We start from the raw sequence: 10,828 nt of genomic DNA on the forward strand, positions 1-10,828 counted from the left end.
AAGCTGTCTTTCTCTCTCCTGGATTTCCCCTCTGGAGTCCCCTTCCACATTCTCTTGTAGAAGCTTGTTTTCCCTTCCTAAACTCCATCTCTCTCTCTATTCCCTTCCACTCAGTGTGGAAGCTGTCTTTCCTCTCCTGGATTCCATCTTTCTGGATTCTCTCACTCAGTGTGAGGGGAGTTTTCCTTCTCTGGTTTTCTCCCTCTGGGAACCCTTCTCACTCAGTGTGAGAGCAGCTTTTCTTTCTCTCATTCAGTGTGAGAGCTAGCTGTTTCTTTCTCTCTCCTCCTTTTTCTCTCTCTACCTAAATAAATCACTTCTACAAACACTTTTGAGTCCAGCATTTACTTTTATGAGTGCACTGTGCTGTGGTCTCTTCTCCTATTCTTGGGTAGTGATAGACAAAGAACCTGAAGAAACGTCCTCTCAGGGGAACTGAGGGCTCCACTGAGCCCTAAACCCCAATATTACTGTATCTACTTTAGAAGAAACCCCAAGCCCAGTAACACTGTGGTTCTTGTGAACTTGTAAGGGTACTGGCTTGATGGTCTTTACTAGATCTGGGAGAATTTTCTGGATTACCAGGAAAAGACTATTGTTCTCCTCCCTTACTTTCTCCAAACATAACAAAGTCTCTCTGTCTGTCTCTCTCTGTTCTGAGCAACCTAAAGCTAGTGGTAGAGTGACACAAGGACCCTTGAGGCTTTGTGTCAACTCAAAGACACATTGAATTTTTCAACTCTGGAATTTCTGCTTCATTCTTTTTAATTATTTTGATCTTTTTGTTAAATATATCTGATAGAATTCTGAATTCCTTCTCTGTGTTTCTTGAATTTCTTTGAGTTTCTACTACGAAGACTGCACTGGGTCAGACCTACAGCCAGCACAACACTGAGTCTCATTCACGGGCTGTTGTAACCACTCCCTGACTACTGCCTACATTTTCTCAAAGGCCTGGGATTTTCGAGAAATCAGTCAGGTCTGCATTCTACCCTTCAGGACAGTGAGGTCCCTAAGGCCCTGGGGGGTGAGGTCCAGAAGTGCCACCCAGGATTCAGGGACTAGTCCAATTGTGTTTCAGCTGAGCTGGCACTCAACCTGCAGGACACAGTCCTTCCCATTCTTCCATCCTTTTTCCAAAGGCAGAGGAGTCTCACTCTATAGACACCACCATCCCAGGCCATGAGGAATATTGATAGACTATCACTAAAGTTCCCTTAAGGTCTCTTAAGTCAGCTTGTCATGAATGCTACCTGGCCCAGGACTCAAGCTGCAGGGTAGTTCCCCTCTGCCCCAGGGCAGTTCCAGAAATGCTGTCCAAGAGTCAAGTTCTGGAATTGGAGACTCCAAGAGCCTGCTTGGTGCTTTGACCCTGTGGCAGTTCTGGTACCTAAGGTGCAAGACAAAGTCCCCTTTACTTTTCCCTCTGCTTTTCTGAAGCAGAACGAGTTTTACCCCACATCCACCATAGCTGGTAATGTGCTGAGTCTTGTCTGAAGCTAGCAAGTCTCAGAGCCTCACCAAGGCCCCCAGTGTAGTACCTGGGTATTAGTGCCGGTTATTCAGGCACAAGGGCTCTTCAGTTAACAGGTGATGAATGCTGTCAGGACTGGCTTCTTTTCTTCAAGGCAGTGGGCTCCCTTCTCGCCCAAAGTGTGTCTAGAAACGTTGCCTAGGACCTAGGGCCTGGAATGGGAGGGCCTCACAAGTCTGACTGGTGCTCTATCCTTCTGTAGCTGAGTTGGTATCCTAGATGCAAGACATAATCCTCCCCACTCTTCCCTCTCCCTCCTCAAGTGGCAGGAAGGGGTCTTTTTTGGAATCTAGAGCTGTGCAGCCTGGGATTAGTGGAGAGGTGATGCCAGTACTTTTTTGTCTGCCCAGCTGGTGTCTCTGTATGTCCTGTGCCCCTCAGTCCACCGTCTTTGGGCTTAGTTTAGCCCTAGTACTGGCCTAAGAGTTGCAGTCCTTATGGCCTAGACTGCCTTTAAAGTTTACTTTGAGACAGAGTGCTGCAGGTCTTGCAGGCAATCAAGTTTGGACAGGTGGGATTGGTGATTCCCCTCTAGCTAAGGCTGACTTAAATGGCCCTTTCGTGGGTGGGCGTCGGATGAGCTTCGTCTGATTTTCTGTGTTCTCCACCCTCCAGCACCAGGATGCTCTCTGCAAAATGTAGCTACTGTCTGAGGTCAGGAAGGGGTGGTGTCCAGGAATCAGGACTGTTTTTTCTGTCTCTCCAGTGACTCTTTTGGTGAATGTGAAGTTAAAACCAGGTGCTATGAGTGCTCACCTGATTTTTGGTTCTTATGAACTTGACTTTTCCGTGTAGACAGTTAACTTGGTGTACTTGAAGGAGGAGCAATCGGTGGAATTTTCTATTTCCTCATCTTGATATTCCTCCCCCCAATAACTCAGTTTTCAAGAACATTTGGAAATAGTTTATAACATTATAGAGATGCATATCTTTTTACACAGGAATTTTTATATGGATATATGTATGCATGTAATATGTACGTATTTGTGCATGGATGTATGACTGAATGTGTTTTGTCTCAAAGTTTTCACTTATGAGCTTCAAAAGAATTATAGGAGAAAATTCATGACAGAATTTTTTGTTACATCAGGACATTTTAAAAAATGTTAATGTGCATCAACAGAAAATACATAATGATAAATTTATAAAGTGGAATACAACAATCAAAACTAATAAACTAGAGCTACACATATCAAAATGAATGTATGTCAAAGAAATGTTTGTTGACAAATTCCATACCATATGATTCATCTGATACCACTTACGTAATATTTAAGAACATGCAACATTTCATTTGTTACACTTGAAGATGCAAACCTATGTGGTAAAAGCTTAAACTAGTAAACAGACAACATACTCAACAAATTCAGAACAGTGGGTATCTCTAAGCTAAGAGGAATGGGTATCAGTAAAACGTAATTTCTTAACCTGAGTGGTGAACAAATGGTTATTTATTTTATACATGGATATTAATATTCTTTAAATGTTTTTGTATGTCTTAAATTCTGAGAAATAAACCAATTTGTTTAATGTCCTCACTATACAGGGATACCCTAAGATGTCAACTTGATTGAAATCTAGATGTTAATATCAGTAGTTCCTAATTTTTTTAAACATAAAAACTAATAACAACATCAATTTTGTTGACAACTTTCATTGGGAAAATGTATCATTATTAAGAACCTCCTGTTAATTCAATGTTTTAAAATGTTTTGTATTTTATTAATTAAAATAGTTTCCACATGAGTTTTTTATGCTTCAATATTAGGGAACCTAAATTTAAAAGTCAAATGAAAATGCTTAGTGAACACATGGATTTCCCAACCTCAGGGGAAATATGTGCCTCCCATCTCAGTTCCTCAGGGGTCTCCTGGCTGCCAGGTTGTCAACCACTCACCTACATCATGCTTCACTAGCCTAGATGGCTAGATACAGTCTATACTTAGTTGGCAACATAGGCAGAACAGAAATATTTCTGAAGGTATGTCTTCAAAATCACTGCACACCAATATTTACTTAAAACTTGTTTGAAAGAATTGTGTATGTGGCATACTTGCCAGATATGGAGTCGCTTATTCCTTTAAAGACTTTAAAATGCATTAGGCCAGACCATCAGAAACTGTGGCCCTGGAGACACTGCTTTTAGATAATATAGAATTGGTTTTACTGAACTACTCTCTGGAGGTACGTTATCAGTACGCGTTGGGGTATGAAACTCCTCTTTATTATAAGACTGTTACTGCTGAAGTGTTTCTTTAAATTGCATGGTTTCTAGCTTGGTGACCTTGAAATGTGCATCAATTACTTATTTGTATGAATGAAGGAAATGATAGTATTTATGTCACATGATTGTTGTTAAGATTAATTGTGCTAATTTATATTAAATGCATAGAACAATTCAACAGTCAGCAAGCACTTAGTATTATTATTGTTAATATTATTTTCCTTATTAATGAAATGGGAATTTCTTTTCTCAAGTCTAAGTAGCAGAAATAGTTGTACATTTTCACATATAGTATTTGTCCTATGATCATCTGACTAGCTATGATCCCTTTGCACTAGCTTCTATCTAGAAAGGATATATGACGTCAAAGCTAAAATCATTTGAACTTTCTCCTTTTATTACTTATTATTGAAGTTTGGAATTTTGATAACAAATTATTTTCTAGTAAGACAATGTTATAAATTAAGTAAATAAACAAATACTTTTTCCTACTACTCCAAGGACTACTCTATTACATGTAAACACTTCCTTTTGAACTTCCATATATATATATATAAATATATATATATGTATATATATATTTATATATATATATAAATATATATATACATATATATATATATTTCCTTTTTGAGACAGGGTCTCACTCTATTGTCCAGGCTGGAGTGCAGTGGTACTATCACAGCTCACTACCTTTCAGGCTTAAGTGATCCTCCCACCACAGTCTCCCAAGCTGCTTGGACTACAGGCAGGAGCCACCATTCCCAGTTAATTTTTGTAGTTTGTTTGTACAGACTGTGTTTTGCCATATTACCCTTGAATTCCTGGTTTCAAGCATCTGCCTTGGCCTCCCAAAGTGCTGGGAGTCCTTAATTCTTCGGTAACTATGCATTTGAAAATTAAGTGTTCATTTTCTCTGCACCATACATATTCTTTTAAGCAAATATTTTTTCTTCTCTTCTCTACCTGAAATTTGCATACTTTTAAAATGCCTGTCACATGACCTATATGCCTACTTCTTACCAACTTTTAGAAAACAAAAGTCGGATCATTGTGACAGATAATTGTTGATTATCCTCCATGTATTCCTTTTCTTGTTAAGTAACCCCATTTTTTTTTTACAGTGATGGCATGTGTACTTCAAAATCATATTTCCAGTTTCATTTTAACTAAAGACCTTCAAGTGACAGTTCAAGACAATGAGTTTAAGCATGTAAACAAAGCCACTGGTGGAGGCTTTTAACATGTGGCTTTTTTCATGCTTGTCTTTGGCTCTTCTTCTTTCTCCCTTTCTTCCTGCCTAGAATGAGGAGAAAAAGCCTGGAGCATCTATCTTATGACTATGACAAGGGAAGTCAAATGTTGAGGATATCTTTCCTCTGAGAAAGACAGAAAAAATACTGGGTTCTTATTATTTTGAAACTGTCTACTCAAGACTTTCTGCTTTGTGAGAAAAGTTAGTCCCTAATTGGTGCCATTTCTGTCATCATCATCATTCTCTGACCTTTTCATTTTATGTTCATATACATCCTATGTTCTCTTTAATAAAATTTCATTTACAGAAAATGGGCTCTTGGCTTTGCTCTTAGCTGAACCAGATGTTTTCAGTTAGTTCATAGTATCAACAATGTGTAATTAGTAGTGTCCTAAAGAAAATAGCCACTGTTCCAAAATTCATGTTTGAGACTGATACCCCAAAGACATTCATACACCTAAACAGATGTTAAATATTTTAGGAACCCTTTACTATTCTACTGTCTTGATTTTCTCATGGGCTCTTTTCCAATAAGAACTCTTATCTAACCTCCTGGATTTAGATCTCTTGGATTAAGTAAGCAGTTAATATAATAATATCTTGAATTGGCCATCAGTTTCTGACTTCCATTTTGCTTCTGCTTTGCTTCAGTTTTTGTTCATAGTGCATGATATAACTGATTGCTCTCATGGCTTACAGAATTTTGGATCCTGTACTATGCCTCTCTTGTGAACAAAGATTGTGATGTCTGCAAATCATATTTGAGCATATCTACTTCTAACTGTAAAAGATGGGAATCTAAGCAGCTTACCATAGGGCACAGGGCGGGAAGTGCCATTAATTTAAGAGAAAAACATTACTGTTAACAGCTGGGCTGAGCCAGAGAGATGAGCTTTCAGATTTTGAAGTAGTCTGTTTAGTCAAGGCAAACTTAAAGTAGCATTCAAGATTTCAATCAGCAACTGTGATAGGATAATAAACTAAACAGGAGAAAGTACTGATGCCCTTATATTCCAAGGGTCACGGGAGATCAGTACAGACTTGGACTTGTCTCAACTGCTGAGGGAGTCTCCAACAAAATGCTCCTGCTATTTTGTGAATTTGGAGGTTAGAGATGGGACATAAGGGATGGCTAGGAAAAGTACTAAATACTGATTTGGAATGAAGAAAACTGTCTTCAAGGCCTTTGGATAATATGGTTTCAGCAGAGGTACCTGAAAGAAGCCTTTGGGCCTTTGATAAGGAGGCCTTCAAACTGAGCTGTTTGCGTTAGGAATGCAGGTATGCATAAGAGAATTTGCCTGGGGAAAGGACTGAATTCATTACACAACTCCTCTAGCTTGCGTACCAAAACTAATGTGGGGAAGGCAAATTTCTCCTGACTTCTAAATCAGGAGAAAGAAGAATATATTTATATGGTGTTTAATAATTACCCATGTAATTTGCTTTTACCAATGCTCTTTGTTTCTTCAAGTAGACCACCTGGCATCACTTTCTTTCAACTTGAAGAACTCCTTTCAGTGTTTTTTGTTAGGTTTCCCTACTGCGATAAATTCTGTCTTTGTTTTTATTAAAATGTCTTAATTTTGTCTTCATTCTTGAAGGATATCTTTTCTGAATATAAAATTATTGCATGACAGTTTTTCTTCCAGCACTCTAAATATTCCATGTTATTGGCCTCTTGACTTGGTTGTTTCCAGTAAGAAGGCAGCTGTTTATTTTATTGCAGTTCCCTCATATGTCAATTACTTTTATCCTTCTGCTCTTGAGATTTTGTTTGCCTTTCAACAGCTTAACATAATGTGTTTTTTGTTGTTGTTGTTGTTTATTTTACTTGGAGATGGTTGAGTTTCGTTGATGTGAAGACTAATGTGTTTCATTAAATTCAGGGAGTTCTTGGCCATTAGTTTTTAAAATATTATTCTGTCTTTTTCCCTTCTCCTCTGGAACTACTATGGTAACTTTGATGATGTCCAGCAAGTCTCTGAAGTTGGATTGATTTTTCATAATTTTTTTATTTTTGTGTTTTTTAGATTAGATAATCTCTACTGATCCTTTTCAGTTTCACTGATTCATTTTTCTGCTAGCTCAAATCTTCTGCTTACCATCTCCAGAGAATTTATGTCAGTTAGAGTACTTTTTAACTTTAGGAAATCCAGCTTTTTTTTCTTTTATAATTTCTACCATTCACCAGTGTTTACTGTATTATTATTGTTGTTGTCATGCTTTCCTTTAATTCTTTAAAGATGGTTACTCATAGTTCTTCTTATATATTTATAACTGGTTTGATATTTTTGTCTGCCAAGTCCCACACCTGAACCCTTCAGAGAAAGTTTTTATTGACTTCCTTTTTTAAATGTATGGTTCAGTTTCTAACTCCTGATTTCCTTCCACGTCTCGTAATTTTTTATTGAAAATGGAGCACTTTAGAAAATACATTGTAGCAAATCTGGATTCAGATCCTCTACCCTGGAGTTGGTTTTTGTTGTTGGGTTTTTGTGTGTGTGTGTGTGTGTGTGAGACTTCCTTTTATTAATTCTGTGGAATCTGGTTTCCCTTGCAGTCTGTAGTTGATGGCTATGATCAGTTTTATTTTGTTTTTAATGTTTTTATTTATTTATTTATTTATTTATTTTCCTTTTTTTTAATCTTTTAATCGGGCTGACTATATATGGCTTGTATATTCTGTTTTTATTTTTAAGCCTACTTTGCTAGAGATCATCCCTATGTCAGCATAGCTTAATGACCAGCCAGGAGTTGATCAGAAGTTGTACTTGTATACCTGGAGACACTAAAGTTTCCACATTTTGCTGAGGGTTCTCTGTGTTGGTTGAGAATACTTTCAAATTTCAGAAAGTTAATATGTCTATGCCAGTCTTTACCATATGTATTCACTAGGCCTTATATTCAACTAGGGGCAAGTAGCTCCATAGGGCTCTTTTTTTTTTAGTCTCTAATGAGGCTTGCAAATGAGTACAGCCTCCCAGACAACCAGCAATACGCAGGATATCAGTAAGACTCTCTTTAGCTATACTAGTCCTTAGATTTTCTTCTTACTTTTCTGTATGATGTTGTGTTTTGTTGCTTGCCCAACTGTTATTACAACTTCAGATTGGTGGTGATATTAGCCTTCCCTGATTGTTTTACTACTGAAATCACTACTGCTTTTGATGATGCCCTGAGCATGAATTTGTCCATACTCTGTTCCAGTTAGTCCTTTCCAGTGTGACAGCAGAGATATTAGTCCTCATGGCATTCCCTGACATGACTAAATACAATTTCTGTACCACAATGCTGGGAAGACAGTATGAGACTAAACTTTGGCTTAAATGTCATAGACTTTCATTATTCTTATCAAGATTCAGTAGACTTTCTCAAATATTTCTTTTTATTACCTACCTTTGGTTAATTTCCAATCTATTAATGGTCATGTTCAACAACTCTGTCCAGTTTTACTGTTATGCCAAGCTCCTCAGTCACTCATTTTAGAAGTTCTTGGGAGGCTGAGGCAGGAGAATTGCTTGAACCTGGGAGGCAGAGGTTGCAGTGAGCCGAGATCGCGCCATTGCACCCCAGCCTGGGCAACAAGAGCGAAATTCCATCATAAAAAAAAAAAAGAAGAATTTCTACTTTTAGTATTTTTTAGATATGTAGTTGTTCATAATCTTAAAATTTATAGCTTTTGTATACTTAATGAAACTTCTGGCTTCGTATTACCATCCTATTTATAGTTCTCTTTGCTCTTATTTTCTAATCTATGTGTTCTTTTCTAAATATAAATACCTATTGGGACATATTTACATTTGATATAAGCTATTTTAAATTCTCTTTGGAAAGAAATAGCATATAATTTGAGTAAAACATGTGAAATTATGTATTTATTTGAAAATTGTAATTACAGTCTATACCAATGGTCTAAAAATTAATTTTACTATATTAAAGCCTATTGTCTGCATAGTACCATAGTTGATGCAGCCATTGTTTATAAGCCAAAGAATACTGTTCGCAAAATTTATAATCTCTTAGTATTTTAACTTCTTGAGCTTTTAAATAATTAAAGCCAATTATAATGAGTCTAGTTAGGTCTTTAGGATAATTTATTGTATTTATTTTTATTTTGAGGAAGCCAACAGGAATAAGTGAGTTTGGTTGTAATAAGAAATGCAACAGCAGATATTATTTTAATACTTACAAAAAAAAAAAGCAAAAACAAAGAGGAAGAATACATTATAACAGGAACATTATGCCCCTCAACAATATTGACCAAACTACTGTTTCTAACAATATGATAATTTCAAAAATTGAAGAAATATGAAAGAAACTGAAATTCACCTATCTAGTATTTGAATGTCTTTTTTTTCCTTGAGTGGACTTATAATCAATTTATTTAAAAATCTTCCCTAAAGTAAGCAGATAATTTAATACCCTAATTTAAGTAAGCAATCTGTCTGAAATAATACGTAACTTGCTATAACAAATTAGGCACCAAATATATTGTCTTAAATATAAAGTTTATAATAAAGTTTTATTGAATAAAAGATTTACACAAATCCAAAGGATATCAAATACTTTTTTTTCACAATGAATATAATTTGGTTTATTTTTCTTTGACTCTATCTAAAAAAAGAACTGGAAAAACTATTGTATTAACTGATTTCAAGTATAGAAGTCACCTTGAAGAAAAGACAGTTACTTGAGCTCTTATATTTATCAGATGATTAAAAGTGCAGAGAAGAAACAATAAATACAAATGTTCCTGGTCACTGTGTAAATCACATTTAAATTAGATGGGGTTTTCTACGAATAACACTAAGTTTATGAGTATTAACAATCTTTTAAATCTGAAAAATGTTTTATAAATATAGGTATTAATTAATATTTGCTATATAAAGTATTGAATTATTAACTATTTCTTTAAAAATAAAACAGGACAGATGACCTAAGTAAATGGCAAAAGAAAATGATGTAATTTTACATTTTTCCTACTGATACTGTACATGTGCAATATAAAGTACACATTCTGGAAGAAAAAAAGAAAGGAGTGAGAGGAAGAGCAAGTGAGGGGTGGGAAGAGGAGGAAGGGAGGGAGGAAATGAGCATTTTTTTTTCCAGAAGCAACAAAGCAAACATGACTTAGAAATGCTTTCTTGGTAAGAAAGCATGCAACTGTTTTAACATGCTTCTGTATATCAAAGTAACAATCTTATCAGGCAACAAAAAATGTGAAGGAGGAGGATGTATGGTTAAGGTTTTTAAAGGCATGCAGAAAATGGACAAAGCAATTAATATTTCATGCAGGCTTTGGTGTGGTTACACATTCACATAAGATGGCCAGACCTGGGGGACCAAGAAAAGCAGCACCATGAATGACCTGGTGCAGTCCATGGCCCTAGCAGGACAGTGGACAGGTAGTCTCAGTGGAGGTTCCTGATGATATGTCAACGGGTAAAAGGAGAAAAGAATTGGGAGCTATGGCCTTCTCTACTACAGCCATCAAATTTTCAACTGTCAACTCTTCTGCAGGCTTCAGATCCAAGCAGTTGGTTAATAATAAAGATACTACATCCTTTGAAGACATAAGTACATAAGGTGTTAGTGATGATTCTAGCATGGGATCAAGAGTTCATGCAGGTGCAGTTAATAACCAAAGCAGGCCACAAAGCCACAGCAGTGGAGAATTTAGCCTGCTTCATGATCATGAGGCTTGGTCCAGCAGTGGTAGCTGTCCAATCCAGTACTTGATATCGAATACTTTAAACCATACTTCAACATGGGCAAATTCAAACAAGTTTTCTCAGGAAAGGTTGCCATACAA

Source organism: Aotus nancymaae, unplaced genomic scaffold (assembly GCF_030222135.1).
Source record: "Aotus nancymaae isolate 86718 unplaced genomic scaffold, 86718_ANA_hifiasm-v0.15.2.pri h1tg000014l, whole genome shotgun sequence".
Classification (NCBI taxonomy): Eukaryota; Metazoa; Chordata; class Mammalia; order Primates; family Aotidae; genus Aotus; species Aotus nancymaae.